Source organism: Eupeodes corollae, chromosome 1 (assembly GCF_945859685.1).
Source record: "Eupeodes corollae chromosome 1, idEupCoro1.1, whole genome shotgun sequence".
NCBI classification, from domain to species: domain Eukaryota; kingdom Metazoa; phylum Arthropoda; class Insecta; order Diptera; family Syrphidae; genus Eupeodes; species Eupeodes corollae.
In genome coordinates, this window is record NC_079147.1 from 22086076 (window position 1) to 22106073 (window position 19998).

General features: G+C 35.1%; 1 protein-coding gene across 4 annotated transcripts in view; it reads right to left on the reverse strand.

Moving 5' to 3' along the window:
* Positions 1-19998, reverse strand: part of LOC129952423 (uncharacterized) — a 110078-nt gene that overhangs the window by 53944 nt on the left and 36136 nt on the right. For all 4 annotated transcript variants that reach the window (XM_056065012.1, XM_056064996.1, XM_056065022.1 and 1 more), the window contains exon 2: positions 13487-13523. The gene's annotated coding sequence lies outside the window, so the exon portion shown is untranslated. The remainder of the gene's footprint in view (positions 1-13486; positions 13524-19998) is intronic.

Genomic DNA, 19998 nt, shown 5'->3' on the forward strand with positions numbered 1-19998 from the left:
ACAGTCCGTTTTTTCATAAAAAAAATAAAATCTACAAAAAATAATAAGCAAATTTGGTAAAAATTGATATCCGGTTCTTGATATCTCTCAAATTAATTTCATTCATTCAATTTAAAAATTTGTTTTTATTTACTTTTTGAAAGTAATTGAAATAATGTTAGACCCACAAGTTGGGGAGAGCTAAACTATCGAAAGGTTTGTCGGAAATAGTGAATTATTCTAGAAAGATACAACAGAAGAATATAAACAACACCTGGTGAAAGAAGTAGACGGTACTGTGATAAGTTCAGTGAATTAGCAATTCAAAAGATGGAAAGAACAATTTTCCTAGGTTTTAAACCGAGTTTTTGCAAACAACGTGCAGCCATATGCCTTTTGAAGCGCGTGAACAAACTAATCCCCGAATCTGCACCGCACCTCCCGGTAAAGATGAGATCGTTGCCGCAATTAAAGTAATTAACAAAAACAAAGCGGTAGGACTTGATAGAATTCCCGCAGAGCTTTTACAAGCAGCTCCAACGTCATCAAGCCAACTGCTTCGTCCGCTCATAAAAGAAGACTGGACAACTGAAAGCTTCCCCGATGAGTGGAAGAAGGGAACTATTGTCAAGCTTCCAAAAAAGGAGATCTAACAAAGTGCGAAAACTGGAGAGGAATTTGCGTTCTACCTGCCGTTGCCTAAATAATAGCAAAAGCCATACTGGAACGCAACACCTTGAGGCCACACTCGATGCCGAACAAGCAGGATTCCACGCTGGATCCTCCTATATTGATCACATCAACACCCTGCGGATCATTATTGAACAGTGTGTTGAATATCGATCACCACTACACCTACTATTCATCGCCTTCGAGAAGACCTTTGATAGCCTTAACAGGGAGTATATCTGGTTAGCTTTACGGAGGAGAGGCGTTCCAAAAAACAAATTGCTATTATTAAATCAACTTATTATGGATCCAAGAATCACGTTCTGCACGATGGTAGGTTGTAAGGTGATTTTGAAATCCATAGCGGAGTCACCAATATTGTTTTTTTGGTGATAAGCGATGTACAGTGCGCAGCTTTGTCAGTTAGTGGAGGGACCCAATAGACTTTGGCATTTTATTTAAAGCACATGGATTGCGCGGACGATGTTTGCTTACTCTCTCATAGAATCATGGTTCACCATCAAATGACAACAAGTGTGGAGATAGCAGCAGAAGTTGTGGGACTGAAAATTAATTCCGGCAAAACAAAGCCTCGGAACAGGACCATACTCTCAAATAAATATTTCCTTGCAACCGTTGGAAAATGAGAGAGCTTTTAATACCCTAGAAGTATCGTCTCCATCGATGGCAGAACCGAACAAGTAGTCATCTGTCGCATCGGCAAAGCAAAAGCGGTGTTCGGTATGTTGTTGAAAATTTGGAGGAATAACTCTTTCAGCTTAAGAATTAAGAAAGTTACGACTGTTTCGCACAAATGTTGAATCTGTGCTTCTTTATTAGTGCAACATTTGGAAGGTTACTTCAGCCATTACAAAAAAACTGCAAACCTTCGTGAATGTCTTCGTAAGGATTTTTCTGGCCAAACCGTATATCAAATAAGTAGTTCATAGAAGGACAGGCCAGCAATCTATAGACTCTATAATACAAAGGCGTAAGTGGCAATGGATTGGACATACGCTTTGAAAAGGTAACAACTGCATTGCAGGCAAAGCAATGCAGTGGAATCCGCTCACACAAGAATAAAGAAGAGCTGGAAGACCGAGAATGCACATGGCGCACCACAGTCAAGGCGGAATCAGCGTCGCTAGACAAAAGTTGGAGGACGCTGAAACACATCTCCGAAAACCGGACACGATGGCGCGTAGGCGTAGTAGAGGCCTTATGCCCCTTAAATGCTTCCCAACGGACGTAAAATGTCTGATGACCAAAGTAAAGTATAAGTACGTCAGTGTTTTGACATATCACTTTTTAAAGTTAAGAAAAAAACACATATAAAAGGGCTTTTTGAAGCTATCTAAATGTACGAAGTAGATTTTTTTCAGTAAAATCCGTGATGGTTTTCCAAATCTATAACCTCTTTCTTTAACATTCAATTGAAATATTTAAATTATTTCATATGGTTTTCGAAAATTCTTCATAGTTGTTAGATTTCACCAGTCTTACAAAAATCTAAGGGAAATGCTTAGCTATTCATGCTTTAACGATTTTCAAGAGCAAATTACTAAACGGTTTTAAAGTTATATTTGCTCTTGTAATGGACCTGTTTGTTTAAACAATTTTTTTATTTCAAGTGTAATATAAAAATAATGTTGAAAACGAATATTTTTTAAACTTGGCAAATATTTAAAGTTAATGTTTGAATTCGAAATCAGCAATAAAAGCAAACCCAAATATGTTTTTTCAAAATTATAAAGTATTGAATTGAATGTTTGATCAAAACTTCATATAGATTCAAGTAAAGACTCATAACTAAGTGAGAGTTTTCAGAAAGTATGTAAAATATTAAAATTATTTAAAATGTATACGGAAGAGAACGATGTGTACTTCGCAAAATCATCATATATTTTATTGTTAAGAGATATTTTGAGTGTTTTAAGACTTAAACAACCCGTTTTTGGTTGTTTTTAGCATTTTTAAAGGGAGATTCAAATTAAGGACCTCTATATGTAAGTTTAGAAAGAAAGCAGGATGGAATCGTTTAAGGTGATTTTTGATAACTGACAGCTAAAATCAACAAGGTTGATGTAGTAACAACGAAAAAATGACTTAGTCCACCATAAAAATAAACAACACAAACAGATCTTTTTTTCTGAACTCATCAGAAAGAACGTTGCTGCGATGTGTCAGGAGAATGGCCGATTAGTTGAGATAGAAAGATATTTCAAAAGGGAATTTTCGTGGTGACTTCGGAAAGCATAAAAGGCACGGGTTAAATGAACCGCACAGTCTTTTTTTGGAAGATCCCTAGGCAGCTATAGCACACTTCCGTAAAATCAATCCTACAATACCAATATCACAATTTTTCCATACAAAAATATAATTCTTACGTTCTCGGCGATTTTTGCTACAGTATGGAATCTGACCTTCTTTTGGAAAAGCTTAGGAATTCGCAGAGAAAGTGGAAGGTGTCCTTTTTCTTCTCTTCGGCTTCGGAAACTCTGCATAAATCAAATAAGCTTATACCCATTCTGCTAATGTAGATACCCAAGTGAGTTGTGACACTCAAACCCTTCAAAGTTTCATGCACTGTCCACCTGTTGTTGGCGATTTCGAAGAAACTCTGTTGGATTAGCCCTTTTACTTGATCTATTGACTTAAAGATCATATAAACTCCGATGAAGCATTGAACCACTTTTAGCCAATTTTTCAAAATTCGTTCAGCTAAAATTGCAAGGTCAACGCTAAAGGCCCAACTATAATAGGCATAAGCTAGCATATGCGCGCATAGGTAAACGTGCGAATACAAAGAATCTCCATACGAGTGACCATAATGGAGTCTAGCTCCGTTCAATTTTTCTCAGTTTCGTTAACTTAAGCACACTTAAGCAAGAGCGATCCCAGTCGCTCGCCGCATAAGTAAAATCTGACATGTAGATACGTGAGCAAAATTGCATTAGGCTATGCAGTAATTTCGCAAACTTAAGTGAATTTTCGTTGGGTTTTTGACATAAGCTTATGTTTGCTTATGCCTATTATAGTTGGGCCTAAAGAGTCAAATCCTTGACTCTCCGACGTCACCAAACAATCAAAATTTTCTCTGTCAACGAACCGTCAGCGTTCACAGTGTCAATGAATAAAACGTTGACCATCATACGAATGATACTCTCTGGTCAACGTTGAGCCAAAATGAGTTGACCATCTGTCAACGCGTTGAATAGCAAAACATTGATAAGCACACGATACGATTTGACAAAATAATGTTTATGCGAGTCAACGTATTTTTTTTTTTTTTGAGATTTTAGGCTGGAAAAGAATATTTTCATTGATATAAAAGCTTTTGTATTTCGGGTTTTTAAGAAAGTTAAGTTTTTTTTTCAATTTAAAAATACTGTGACAATTTGTATCCAACGGAGTACAGTTAATACCTGATCTTAAGCTTCCCAATCCTAAAAATGTCGAAAAGTTACCTATAAAATGTCTGTGAAAAATATAAAACAATTCTTCATAATTATAAATAACATTTTTCTTCCAAATCTAACTCCATCCAACTGACATTTGCGCAACGTCCTAATTTCAAATGCCATTCTATCGTACCATCAACCTGTTCTGTTCTTGAACATTTCATTTTAACATTCACCTCTTACTTTTTCTCATACAACTATCTATTTATTTATTATTAAAGCCCATCGTCTCGTGTAAATAGTTGTTCTTAGAAAATTAAATAAAAAGAAGTAATAACCAGAAAATGTTAAGAGACAAAAAAACAACAAAAAATAAATAAAACATGAAACTTTCCACACAAAATAGAATCAACATTTTTCTCAAAACTTGGCCAGCAGTTCGGAGTATAGTGACAACGAAGACCAAGTAAAGTGGTCAACAACGTCTCACCATCCAACAACCGTCACTGTGCATCGTGTCGGTCCACGGTCCACGTATCACTTCGTCTTTCGTCTTATGATGTGCTAAGGCTCCATGAAGGCAACCGGTTTTCCTGGCAACGCATATCATCACCAGGCCAAAGACAAGAGACCGCAATTTCCACTTTACACCGGAATGCATTATTCTGGCGGAAGACGAAGATACTCATACCACACACTTTAAAGTAGTGGGTCTCCTCCAGATGCGCCGCTGCGCATAATCCGGACAGTCAAGACTCAAGTAATGCGGGACATACAGCTCATACTCTATCTACTCCGTACGTTTTTAATGGCATCTTGATTTGAAAAAGAGGTGCTACCGACTAACGTTGGTGTCGTCGAAGTTGTTGCCGTATCGTCGTAGCCATCGCCGCCACACCGCCATCTTTATCTTGGTTCAGCTTCTACTCACACTATATATTATTATCTGAAGGTCATTACTTGAATAAAACGCGTCGAGGCGGCCATTTAACAGTTTTGTTTGTGCCATGCCATCATAGATGGCAATGATGGTGTTTTGTGGTGCGACCTAGCACAAAGCACATAAGGTGCATCTTCTACTATTAAAATTATGTTTATTAACAACGGCTTTTGGAATAGGTAAGGTACCTCGTACCTAGCTAGGTTATATTGTGTAAGTATGTCACTTTACGGTGCATATTTGTTGCTTTAGGTGTTGAAGCATGTTCTCTGACATTTAAGGTAGAAACTAGTTGGGAGTGCAATTAATGTTGACAGTGATGGTACTTGACGCTAGATGTTAAAAAAACTTTACTGGTTTTTAATGATAGAAACAAAGGTAAAGAGGTTTGAAAATAGAAACAATTTATTTGAACAGATTTTCTGTCTGATTAACATTAAAGTCTTTTTAAAACTCGTTACCAGATGAGAAAGATAAACCTTAAGCAATGGCATTTAATCACAAAACAAGCAACCACATACTGACACGTCTGAATCTGAATGTAATGTACGTTTGTATATGTATGTTAAACAAAAAAATGACTTTAAGAATACTTTAAGACAAATAAGAGACGATTTGAGTTTGCCACCATTTATGTGGAAAATGCTTCCAATTAAAAAAGTAAAAACTTTTTGACAGATCACAGTTTAAGGTTGAGATCCACTTTCATCATCATACCCTGCTTCAAAATTGACAATCCGTGGGCTAGGTTCTAGGTTATCTTTCTCTTACTCATAGTTGTAAAAGGGCTTGCACATGAGAGCGAACAACGAATGAACGAATGGACGAAAAAACGTGATTTTACACATTTCAAAAAGTCAATTTCAAACAAAAAAAAACAATTAAATTATGAGAAACCAATTAACACTTATGTTAGGATAATAAAATTTGCATTTTGTTCTCTAAAACAATACAATTTTGTAAAAACAATTCGTTAGCAACGAATTGCAATGTGGTTGCTACGAACTGTCAAACTCTATTCGCGTTCCACATACAATCCACACTGCAACGAATAAATTGTTCGCGCTCAACTTAACCTCAAAATTATATCTCTCTTATTTTGTTTGTTGAAAAGGGTAATTATAAATTGACAGTTCGTCGCTGTCTGCGAATAGAAACAAAGCTCATGTGTAAGAAAAGTCAAAATATGCGAACATCCACAGTTCGCAGTTCGTAGCTCATGTGCAAGATACTTTAAACGACTCAAACTAAATTCACGTTCCACATATGTACGATCCACACTTCAACGAATAAAATGTAACTAAAAATTGTTTACCAAATTATTTAATTATATTACTTTAATGTATCATTGGTATCATTGGTTTTCATTATTGCAACCAATCATTGGATTTTTTGACAGGTTGTTTTAGCAAGAACTGAACATTTTTGTTGTTGAAAAAACATGATTTCACCATGCAACTAACAGTCATAAAGCGTTAAACTGACTTTTCGATCATAGGTAATCTACTTTGATGTCCAATTTTACCTGTCATTGGTTTCCATCATTGCAACCAATCATTGGATATTTTTGACAGGTTGTTTTAGCAAGAACTGAACATTTTTGTTATTGAAAAAACGTGGTTTCACCATGCAACCACCAATTATTAAGGGTTAAACTGATATTTCGATCATACGTAATTTACTTTAAAGTCCAATTATAGCTGTCATTGGTTTTCGTCAATGAAACCAATCATTGGATTTTTTTGACAGGTTGTTTTAGCAAGAACTGAAAATGACTGTAATTGAAATCAAGAATTTCGGAGGGGAATCCACCAGAAATCTGCTGACAGAAATCTGTCATTATAATTATACGAACTTGAAGTACAAGTCAGTGTAACGAAACGTCAAAATCATTTTTTTTTAAATAGAATCAGCTGTTCAAGGAAAATGAAATGACTGCGGAATAAACTTTTTCTTTTAATCAAAATTTCATTGCAATCGATTAGCACATACATACATAGTTTGTATTCTAATCAAAAGGAAAATTTTCTCATTTAAGTGATAGAAATGTAGCTAAATTTTTTGTTTAGAAAGGTCGAAATTCGGAATTTATACGTACAATTATTTTATAATTTTTAAAGTAATCATTTAGAAACTTCAATTCTTAAAATTCGGTTTACTTTGTACACATTTTTCAATTCAATCCTATTATTTGTGAACAAGTAATGTCAAATACCACTTTGCAGAATGACATTTATATACTTGTTTTTAATTTTTGGAAACAAATGGATTCTAAAATACAAAATCATTTGTAAACATCAATTAATGCAACATACGGCTTCAGGCTAAGATAAAGAACATAACGTTAGTCAATTTACAATTGAGTTCGATCGTATTATTTAAGCATTCTCAAATTTGTTAGCTGTCACTTTTGGTGTTGACAGATTTGTTAAGTTTACATTTTTGAGTTCAATCCATAAACAAGAAATATTAAATACCACTTTGTAGAATGACATTTATGCACTTGTTTCTAATTTTTGGAAACAAATGGATTCTTAAAAACAAAACCATTTGTAAACATCAATTAATGCAACATACGGCTTCAGGCTAAGATAAAGAACATAAGGTTAGTCAATTTACAATTAATACTTGAGTTCGATCGCATTATTAAGGCATTCTCAAATATACTAGCTGTCACTTTTGGGGTTGACAGATTAGTTAAGTTCAATCTAAAAACGAGAAATGTCAAATACAACTTTGGAGAATGACATCTATCCACTTGTTTTTAATTTTTGGAAACAAATGGATTCTTAAAAACAAAATGATCTGTAAACATCAATAAAGCAACTACGGCTTCAGGCTAAAATAAAGAACATAACGTTAGTCAATTAACAATAATTAATACTTGAATTCGATCGCATTATTTAAGCATTTTGAAATTTGTTAGCTGTCACTTTTGGTGTTGACAGATGTGTTAAATTCACATTTTTAAGTTCAATCTATAAACAAGAAATCTTAAATACCACTTTGCAGAATGACATCTATGCAGTTGTTTTTAATTTTTGGAAACAAATAGGTTCTTAAAAACAAAATCATTTGTAAACATCAATTAATGCAACATACGGCTTCAGGCTAAGATAAAGAACATAAGGTTAGTCAATTTACAATTAATACTTGAGTTCGATCGCATTATTAAGGCATTCTCAAATATACCAGCTGTCACTTTTGGGGTTGACAGATTAGTAAAGTTCAATCTAAAAACGAGAAATGTCAAATACTACTTTGGAGAATGACATTTATTCACTTGTTTTTAATTTTTGGAAACAAATGGATTCTTAAGAACAAAATGATCTGTAAACATCAATAAAGCAACTACGGCTTCAGGCTAAAATAAAGAACATAACGTTAGTCAATTAACAATAATTAATACTTGATTTCGATTGCATTATTAAAGCACTCTCAAATATGTTAGCTGTCACTTTTGGTGTTGACAGATGTGTCAAATTCACATTTTTAAGTTCAATCTATAAACAAGAAATGTTAAATATCACTTTGCAGAATGACATGTAAGCACTTGTTATTAATTTTTGGAAAAAAATGGATTCTTAGTAACAAAATCATTTGAAAACATCAATTAATGCAACATACGGCTTCAGGCTAAGATAAAGAACATAACGTTAGTCAATTTACAATTGAGTTCAATCGCATTATTTAAGCATTCTCAAATATTTTAGCTGTCATTTTTAGTGTTGACAAATTTGTTAAGTTCCTTATATGGAATGTGTTAAATTAGTTTCAGTAAAATCCTATAAATATATATGGATATATTTTTTTGTGTCGACTTATTTATAAAATGACTATCGGAACGAATTTTATTTGAAAACATAACGTTAATATTTAAATTAAGCAAAATAATTCAAGAATCTAAAATGGCTAATATAGAATCTTGTGTAAGAACTATAAAAAACCGCTAAACTTAAAATTTATTAATAATTTGAATATGAATAACAAGTTGAAGGTCAAGGAACCGCTCAAATAATAATAAGTTTTTTTTTCTAACATTGGAACAAAGTCAAGACCGTCAGTTGATATCTCTTGTCCCCAACATTATTCATATAATGATGTGTCGTCAAATATGATTTTATGGCATTTGTGTGATTGCATGCAAGCAACTTGACACCTCTAAAAACAGTCAGTCAGACACTACAGTTTGTCCATGAACTATTCATTCAACAAGCGTAAACTCTGAAAATAATAATAATTATTATAAAATTGCAAGCTCTCCAAGATTTCTATCTGAGCAAATACATTCTTTCCTTCGAGCTTTTTTTTTGATAAACCTTCAATTGAACATAAGGCAATCGAGTATTGTAAACATTATTTTTTAATGACTTTTATTTATTTATACAATGACAGAAGAGAAGAACACGATTCTATGTGCTTATGGGCAATGCACTTAAATACGCCAATCCATTTGTTGGAATCACGTTTTCTTCAAGTGAACTACTCTGCAAGACTAAAGTTTAAGACTTGAAAATAAAATCAGATCAATCTGGAAATAAAAACCAGCACTTAATCATATACGGGCAAGATAATAAAGTAAATACCTTGTTCGAGAATTAAGTGAAAGTTCTTTGTGAGGTCCAAAACATGCACCTAAAGGTGTGCCATTATATTCGAGTAGATAGCTACAGAAAACAACAAAGTGCTAACACCTGTAACAAAATCACAGCAATTTACCAGTCAAGAATTGTAATTTAAATAAATTTACCTCGTGGCAACTTGAATAGTTGATGAAAGAACAATCTGAAATGTCCTTCGAGGGTTAACGAGTAGAAGTTAGTTGTTAACCTTGAATGAGCTACACTCAACTTTAAGCTGAAGCTGTGCTCGTTCAGGTGTGTAGCATTCTGAACTAATTGTTAAACAGTGCATGGATCTTGGATTGGATGCAAGTTAAGTATGCATATTTTTAGATTGGTAAAGTGTCTTGCATGTCGCAGCCGCCACCACAGAGCAGAAAACCTTGATTAGGTTCGTTTCTTTTTTCTTTTTTGTTCTACTATAAGTGTAACCTTACCATTAATTCATTGTAGCTGTGTCAAATATTAAAAAATATAAGTTTGTTTTCTTGTTTAGTAATTAACTTAAAGAAGACGACAGGTTTTTTGCGTTAGCAAGTGAATTATTTTTTCCTGTGGTCAGACTCGTCGATGAGTCAGTAGCTAATTCTTGGTAAGTTATTAAAACTTTAATGATGAGTGATCGTGTAAACATTGAAACCTGTTTGCAACCATTTAATTTATGATCAAATAAGTATAATGAGGGTAACACAACTTAAGTTTGTTCTTCTAAATCTACACATATACCTAGCAAAAATAATAAGATGTGACATAAGGCAAAATTTAACTAATGTCACTTAGTGAGTTATGACTAATGACGACGCCGATGATGTATTTCTTAATTTTTGTTCTTTATAATTGAAAGCATAGTTTCTCAGAAGTAAAAATCAGTTTCTGGGTTTAATGGAGTAGGTTCGTGTTCAATAGATGCAGCAATTCCACCTTTCCTAGGTGTCATGTTACGGTGGCTGTCAAAGTAAACATTTAAATGTATAAATAAAGTAAGGTGGCGCAATAGTCAGTAGAGACTGTTACAACTTTCAACCATTCCTGTATGCGAGTCATTTCAGAGATGCAGGTTACCTACAGTTCGTATACCGAATTCGTACGACTAAAATGAGAGAGCACTTTTCATGAAAAGAATTATTTTTCTAGGATAAGTCAATTTTTCGCAAGAGGCATTTCCCATAAAACAAAGCATTGGATGGCCCTGATAGAACCCAAGACTTCTGGCATGACAGTCCTACACACTATCCATCACGCCCCAGGGACTAACTTTAAATTTAGCTGTCAAAATATTTGATTTTTGGTTCAGCAATTTTAAATATCAATATGAATCCATTTAAAGCTATTATCATTAAAACGGCTAAAGAATGAAGGAATATTCGTTCATTATGACATTTCTTTCATATGGCTTGTTTTTATTTGTTAAAACAGATGTACAAAAGATTAAAATAAAATGTTCAGGTTAAGGTCCTTGCACATGAGAGCGAACAACGAATGAGCGAATGGACGAACAAAAGTGATTTTACACATTTCAAAAAGGCAATTTCAAACAAAAATACATTTAAATTATAATGAACTAATTGACACTTATGTTCGGATAATACAATTTACATTATGCTCTCTAAAACAATACAATTTTTTAAAAATAATTTGGTAGTAACGAATTGCAGTGTGAACTAAAGTAGTATTCACATGAGCGCGACCAACGAACGACGAATGAATTACAAAATGTGAGTTTATATACGTTTGAAGACATATTTCCACACAAATTCTTAACAAAACGATAGCAATATAGTTTCTATTTGATTTATGATACATACTTTTACTTTTTAACATAATATATTAATAAATTTAAGAAAACAAATTTATTCGTCGCGAAAAAAATTGTAGTTGATTCGAACTGTCAAACTTTATTCGCGTTCCACATTATCCACACTCGCAACGAATAAAATAATCGCGCGTACTTAACCTAAAAATTATTCTTATTTTGGTTTCGGTGGTGAATGGTGTTCGGCTGTGGCTTCATTCGCGACGAATTAAAAACTCTCATGTGAAAGGAACGTCAAAATCGACGAATATTCGTTCATTCGTTGGTCGTTAGTCGTGCTCATGTGAATAGTCCTTAAGAACTGTCAAACTCTATTCGCGTTCCACATACCATCCACACTGCAACGAATAAATTTTTCACGCTCAACTTAAAATTATACCAATGTGTAAAAACAATTTAGAAGTAACGAATTGCAGTGTGGTTGCTACGAACTGTCAAACTCTATTCGCTTTCCTCATACCATCCACAATTCAACGAATAAATTGTTCGCGATCAACTTTAAATTTTACCACTCTTGTTTTGTGTTTGTGTGAAAGATCGTGGCTGAGGAAAATATGGAGAAAAGAGTAATTATAAATTGATAATTCGTGGCTATCTGCGAATAGAAATAAAGCTAATGTGAAAGAAAAGTCAAAATAATCGAACATCCACAGTTCGTAGCTCATGCGCATGATGCTTTAGCTGTCAAAATATTTAGTAGAGTCTACAATTTTACTACTGGCGTTTTTCTTTTTTAGTTCAGAGCTGAGCTCTGAGCAGAGTCCGAGCGAGCAGAGTAGAGTACAATTCTAAGCAGAGTATGTTCAGAGTTCTCTGATTTAATTATGAAACAACTTGAGCACTAAACTGTCATGGTTTTAAATGTCGTCTGTTTGAAGGCGTTCAAAATTGTCTTTAATCAAATTAATTAATAAAACAGTCATAGAGTGGGTCCATTTGACTTCTGAAATAAATTTGATTCATAAAAATGGTATATGCAAATAGTTTTTTCTAAATTGTCTTTCCTTCTGCGCTAAAGCGACTGGCCTCTTCCGCCATTTTTATTGTTTTGACGATAATTTTTTTAATTTCCCGGCTTTTAAATATCAAATTGTTCGTGTTCAGCATTTTACTCCGTTTACTCTGTTATTTTATTCTGAACTCACAGAACGTGTTCTTATCATGTTCAGAACTAAAAAAGAAACACGAATTCGAAGCTCTGAACGATCAGAGCTCAAAAAGAAACACAATTATTCTTTTGACAGTTCGAGCTCTGCTCTGAACTAAAAAAGAAAAACGCTATATGCTTCGCTATTGCTGAACGCACTCTTTTAGACCAAATGCACATGCAGCAATTTTTAATATCGATATGGGTAAATAAATTTAAATTTAAGGGTTATCCTCAGCGACTAACGAATGAAGAAATAGTCGTTCATTATGACATTTCTTTTAGATGGCTTGTTTCTATTTTTTACAAGAGATGCACAACAAAGATTAGAATCAAATGTTTAGGTTAAGATGCGAGCGAACATTTAATTTGTTGAAGTGTCGATCGTATGTCGAACGCGAATTGAGTTTGACAGCTCATTACAATTGGATTACCTTTCGCGACGATTAATTTGTTTTCTTAAATTTTGTTATGAAAAATATAATTCCATTGCCTTAAGATTAACTAAAGAACTTAATTTCGGTTTATAAATTGTTTAAAATCACATTTATTCAATCATTCATCGGTCGTTGGTCGCTCTTATGTAAATGATAGCAGTTTCTTAGGTTAGCGTTAGCAACACAGTAGAAATGAACGATATTACTTAATTAATTATAGTAAATGGAACAGTTAGAAACAAGTTTGGAACAATTCCAGCTTTGCAGATTTGTATCATCAACGACTACATTGCCACCAAACTAATTTGACAGCTGTCAACTTTTGTTAAGATTGATAATTGTTTAGTTTTACACACATTGAAATGAAGTAAAATTAATTGATCTGTTAATTTCGGACATTTGTATATTACAAAGAATTTGAAAACGTTTATTTTACTAACTTTAAAAATAATTGTTTTCTAAAATATCTTGTACATACCTCTCTTACAATCCAAGTTGGGATGCAGTTAAAACTCCTGAAATAAAGAAAAACAAATACTTCATTAGTTGACAAGATCTTAAAAACAATTCAAAACATTTGTGTATAAGATAATATCTATATAAAATCCTAATTAACATTTAATTAATTATTTACTAACAACCAATCCTTGACTTGTTTCTATTTTTGTGCAATGTTATGGTTTGGTTTCATTCAGTTTTTGGTTGGCTTTACACAAAATTTTTTGAATAACTTAAACAAAGTCAGAAAGCCTGAACTTATACAAACATCTAACGTAAAAAGCAACTATCTAGACGATACTTGAATAAAATCAAAAACTCAAAGTACGCGCTGACCAAACTATTAAATGAAAAGTTTCGCATTAACGTGATTGGAATTTTGCGATTTCATTAACATGAATCAGTTCGTTCGATATACTCGTTTGTATACTTAGCTCATTCAACTTGTATAAGAAAGACTTCGCCAAGACATCAACAAAACCAGCATTGATTACAAATCGAAGAAAAACTTATGCAAGCACTTCGATAAATTGGAGTCAAGTTGTAGTCAATAGAATACAAATAAGGCAATTTCTAGGGCGTGGATTGCACAACTTTTGAAACCGAAATAAAGAAGAAAAAAAAATATTAAAATTCATTGGAAACTTATCTTTTGGAGAGAATTACGATCTTCAATGAGATATTAAACTCAAACATCAAATACTATAAAGTACGAAATGATTTGATTTGATGAGTTCAGAATGAAAAATTGACTTGAACTCCAAAACTGCTGGTTAAGGTAAGATTGTTATATTGTTTGTTAATGAAAAGAGGAGAGCACTGCTACTCTAGTACGAGTACCAGGTTCTTCAAAAATACATTAATTAATTACTTACATGGCGCTACAGTCCGGGGCGGACCTGGGCCTCAACCAACATGCGTCTCGAGCCAGCTCGGTCCCTAGCTAGCTGTCTCCATTTTAGAACGCCAAGTTGGTTGAGATCTTTACCCACCTCAGTGCGCCACCTGAGTCGCAGTCTTCCTCTACTGCGCCGTCCATCGGGATTGGATTCGAAGACCTTCCGGGCTGGAGCGTTAACGTCCATTCGCTGTACATGAACTAGCCATGTAAGCCGTTGGAGTTTAATTCTGCTAACTAGGTCAGTGTCGCTGTACAGCCCGTACAGTTCGTCGTTATATCTTCTTCTCCATTCTCCATCTATGTGTACGGGACCAAAAATCACCCGAAGCATCCTAAGACGCTCTCATCTTTCTTTGACAGGGTCCAGGCCATAGCACCATAAATAAGAACCGGGATGATGAGTGTCTTATAGATGGGGATTTTAGATGCTCGAGAGAGGACTTAACTTCTTAATTGCCTTCTTAATCCAAAGAAGCAGCGATTTGCAAGAGTTATTCTTCGTTTGATTTCAGCGCTGGTATCGTTGTCTGTGGTAATAGAGGTGACGTTTTGTTCAACACATCGTTGTTCAATGTCCTTTTTTAATGACAGCATATACTTGGTCTTGCCCTCATTGACTAGTAAACCCATCTTCTTCGCTTCCGTCGTCGCAATGCTCAAAAGCGCTCCACTGACATCACGCTTTGATCTTTCAATTATGTCAATATCATCTACGTTTCCGATTAATTGGATAGACCTTTGGAAGATTGTGCCTCTAGTGTTGACGGTTGAGTTTTGCACAATTTGTTCCAGAACGATGTTAAAGAAGTCGCATGACAGTGCATCGCCTTGTCTAAAACCTTTTTTGACATAAATGCATCGGTAAGATCTTTTCCGACTTTGATAGAGCAGCGTACATTCTCCATCGTCATTCTGCACAAACGGATAAGTTTGACAGGGATGCCAAAACTAGACATTGCTCGGTAGAGCTCTTCCCTATATACGCGGCTTTAAAATCGATAAAGAGATAGTGGGTACCGATTTGAAGCTCCTGGGTTTTTTTCCAAGATCTGCCGTAGTGTGAATATTTGGTCGATAGTGGACTTCCTGGTCTGAGGCCACACTGATGAGGACCAATCAGTTTGTTGACAAACGGCTTCAGAGGTTCACATAATACGGCAGAAAGGATCTTAAATGCAATGTTAAGGAGACTGATGACTCTGTAGTTGGCCCAATTTGGAGGATCTCCTTTTTTATGTATCGGGCAAACTATGCTGAGATTCCACTCATCGGGAATGCTTTCTTCCGACCATATTTTGCACATGAGTTGGTGCATGCTCCGTACCAAGTCATCGCCTGCTGTTTTAAATAGTTTGGCAGCGATGCCGTCAGCTCGACAAGGTTTGTTTGACTTCAGTTCGTTCACTTCGTAGAGGTCGGTTAGGTGGAATTGTTGATCTGCGTCGCCTAGGTTGAGTGGTTCTATCTCCCTTACAATGGAATTCGGTTCGTCATCGCCGTTATATAATTTGGAGAAGTGGTCTTTCCATATTCTCAACATCGACTGCTGCTCTACTACTATGTTCAACTGATTGTCTTTAGAGGCTTCGGTTCGTGGCTGGTACTCTTGGGAGGTTTTTTTCACCCTCTATCTCCTCGATCGCGTGCTTTCTTTTTTTCAATCTAAGAGGGCAGTGTTCCTCTCTCCTCTTCTGCTCGTTGAGCTGGCGAGCAGGTCTGGTCCTTATGTGCAGCGCCGTTTTGTATGTCTCTTGTTTCGCTGCGTGAGCTTGCCGGCATTCGTCGTCAAACCAGGGGTTTCGTTGTGGTGGCCGTGTGAAACCTAGCACTTCAGAGGTGGCATTTTTGATGGCTGCAAGGCAATGTTGCCACTGGTTTTCAATGCTTAATGCAAGCAGCATAGCACTCCTTATGAGTTTACTAGAGACTCGATCCGAAAAGGACATGGCAGTCTCTTGCGATTAAAGCCGTCTAACGTTGAAACTTTCGTAGCCGAACCTTGGCCACAACAATGTAGTGGTCCGAGTCAATGTTGGTCCCATGGAAAGTTCGGACATCATGTATACTTAAGAAGTATTGTGCGTCAATCGCAATGTGGTCAATCTGGTTGACGGTTGATTGATCAGAAGATTTCCATGTCCCCTTGTGGATATTGAGATGTGTGAACTGTATACTAGCTATCAGAACGGCTCGCTCCGCAGCGAAATCGATCAGCATGAATCCGTTGTCGGAGGTGGTGTCGTGCAGGCTATAGCTCCCGATTGTGCCACCTCTCTTCCTAGCTTTAAGTTGAAATCTCCTAAGATAATTTTTAATGTCATAGCCAGGGCTCCGCTTGTCCAAGAGCTCGAAGAATATGTCTCTTCTGTTGGGGCTTGCGAGCATATTAGGCTTATGTTGGCGAATTTAGTATTGTTGAAACTCAAGACATTTTGCTGAGCCTCGTTCCAGCAACAAATCAACACCCAAATAGACGCTATCTTTGTTCTCGGTAGCAGTCTGCTGCAGTTTGCCCGGTCCATCTCATTGCACTTCTTGGATTGCGGTAATATCTGCCTTGCAGCTGTTTAAGACTTCCGCTAATTGTTCGGCTGCACGTGGTCTGTTAAGGGACCTATCATTCCACGTACAGATCCAAAGTTCGCTGTCCTTATTTCGTTTGCGTGGGTGAATCCGTCCGTATCCGAGGCTTGTTGGTGCTTCGCCACTTATGTATTTTTTAAGTTGTCAGGAAGTCATCCCGACGGCAAAAACCCCAACCTGGAGGGCCGGATCCTTAGTAGGTATAACTCTAAGGACGGTGAGCCGGATAAACTGTTCACTTAGTAGTTTAACCTTACAGGATAGGGAGAGGTGCCTTAGTTGAAACCCCTCCCCCCTCTCTCGTTTCCTGCCCCCAACAACTTTCCACTGGGGTTAGAACCCAATCTCCAGTTGATGTTCACCGGGAGAGGTGAAAGTAGGAGTTGATAAACAGAGCTGGGTTTTGAGAAAAACCTGTGGACGCTTGTCCTCTTGAATGCACATGTGTACCATTTGAACATCAGGGTATTTGAGTAGTTATGCCAAAATGGAAGTAGATAAGTTATAACCGAACGTTTTCGCATATAACCATAATATTTTTATACAAACTGTCACAAAAAGCTTGTTCAAAAAGTTTGGGAATACAGCGAAGTTTGTATTTGCTAATGTCAGACTTGTGACACTTTTAAAGACTGATGTAGTAAATGTCTGGGAGATGGCAATACTGACTTACATTTTTAAGATAATTGGAGCAATTCCAGAGGAATAATCATTTGTAAATAATGCCAAATATAACAAAATGTTGTCTTACGTCATTTGAACATTATTAAATGGTGTCTGGGGACAGTCTCACAAGTATAGAATGAAATTCTCATCTAATGTTACAGAAGTGTCAATAAAAGATTGGTAAAAGTTGTTAGCAAACGCGTTACAAATTTCGGGAGTACTAACTAAGTTCTCTTTATTATAATCACAATTTATTTGTTAGCTATCAGATTTCCGTTTTATATTGACAAATTTCCAAAAGCTTTTGGGGTCAATCTCAAGAGCACTTTCCATATAAATAGAGATTTCAAGTGCAATGTTGTCAGGGATTGAGGTGACCTACAGTTTTAAGCCGAATCCGAACGGCTTATTTGAGAAAGCACTCACCCACTAACCATCATGCCAATGCTTTTCAATCAGCACAAGAGCTCGTAGAGAACAAGAGACAAGTGCGCGTAATTTCACGGATGGAGGAGACCTACAATTTGTTTTTCAAATAAAATCGGCTTATTTGAAAAGTTCTTTTTAGCAGGATTTGTCATTTTCTCACAAGAAGCCGTAAAAAAAATATTTCAGTCGCACAGGCGGATAGGATATTGAACCCAGAACTGACATGACAGACAGACGTAGTTTAATCGAGCTAATAAAATCTTGACTGATAAAATGACATTGTGCGAAAAATAATTATTTAAAGTGTATACGATTTCCATACAAATCAAATTTCGTACCTATGTAAATTGTATTTTCACACCAACTGTCTGTAAGATTTATAGACCAGCTTTAAAAATTTCCCAACCAAAATCAACAGCTTGTTTTGACTTAAAAAGAAAAAAAAACACAAACTTGCTTAGGTGATTGAACTTTGTAAAGCTGTTTATAATTTTACATACTCATATTTTGTTTGTCTGCTTAAAATTTTAAGGTCAATTTCGATTGCGAAAACCTTTAAGAAAAACTTTACTGACATCTAATTTAAGCTGACACTACTGTCATACTACTTAAGTTCACTGCAATATAATAATTATAATTCAAGACTTCAGTATTAAAGTATATAAAATTGCATTCACCTCAAAAGTGTGCACAAAGCTTCCCCTCTTTTTGTAAGATCCACCATGAAGCAACTCGAGTATAAAGTAGCTAGGTATGTTCGAGTATTAATTTATCACCTTACTTTGCAAAATATTGTATTTATATATCGTACGCTACGACCAAACGTAATATTGCAAAAAGCGCTTGAATTTCACATTCGTGTGCATCATAATGGTTATGGGTTATGTAAAAATATGAAACATTCAAAAGACGCGCAATAATATAAAAAAAACAACACACAAAACTATAAAAATAAATATTAAAAAAATTATACGAATAAACATAAAGCTGGATGCCAAGTCAAATATTATAATGTTATAAAAGTTGCGGCGTGTGGAAGCGGAAGAAGACCATGAACCACACCACAACTCAAACAGTGGTGTTTTCTCAAGAAAATAAAAAAATCAAGAATAACTGTTGAGGTTAATGAATTAATCACGTTTACCTTTTTGTTTAGTTTGTTCGTATTTCATTCGCTTACGGTTTAAGATATTGAAGATTGAGGCTTTCATATTTCTTTTGTGCCTACGTTCCAAAAACTGTACAAAACATTTTATTTCTTTCCTATTCAAACCGTTTTATGTCAATTATATAAAATTGACAAAACTTTAAATGAATATATCTTGACTGTTCTCGTTTTGACGTCTCATAATTCCATCTACTTTCCACATGCTAGAAAAAAGAGACAGGAAATGAGGCAGACATTTTGAATTTGTGGGAGTAAGATAAAAAATATAATGTCAAATAAGGTCATCTTGAACCTGAGAACTGACTTTTCACTTCAATATTGTATGTCAAAACTAAACTGAGTACTAATTTGACAGTTTGGAGTAAACCCGATTTAAAAGATAACATGTTGGCATTTTCAAACAATGTTTTAAAACATAACGATGAACCCAAGCCACTGGAAGTTGCTAGTCCACTTTAAGTTTATTAAGTTATCCGGTTCATGTATATTTGTCTGTAAAATTCAAAGTTTGAGTTGAAATCTATGGAGGAACCGATTGCAAAGTGAATTGAAAAGTTATCGAACTTAGAGCAGAAATAATGGGGGTCAGGTATGTATTAATTTGGCATACAAAACGTTCAATTTTCTTTTAAATCAAAATCCTGTCTTAACAAAAATATTGAAACAAAAAGTACGTAATGCATTTTATGTGAGTAAACTTTTAAAAAAATTGAATCAAATTTGAAGCTTTTTGACTGTCAAATGA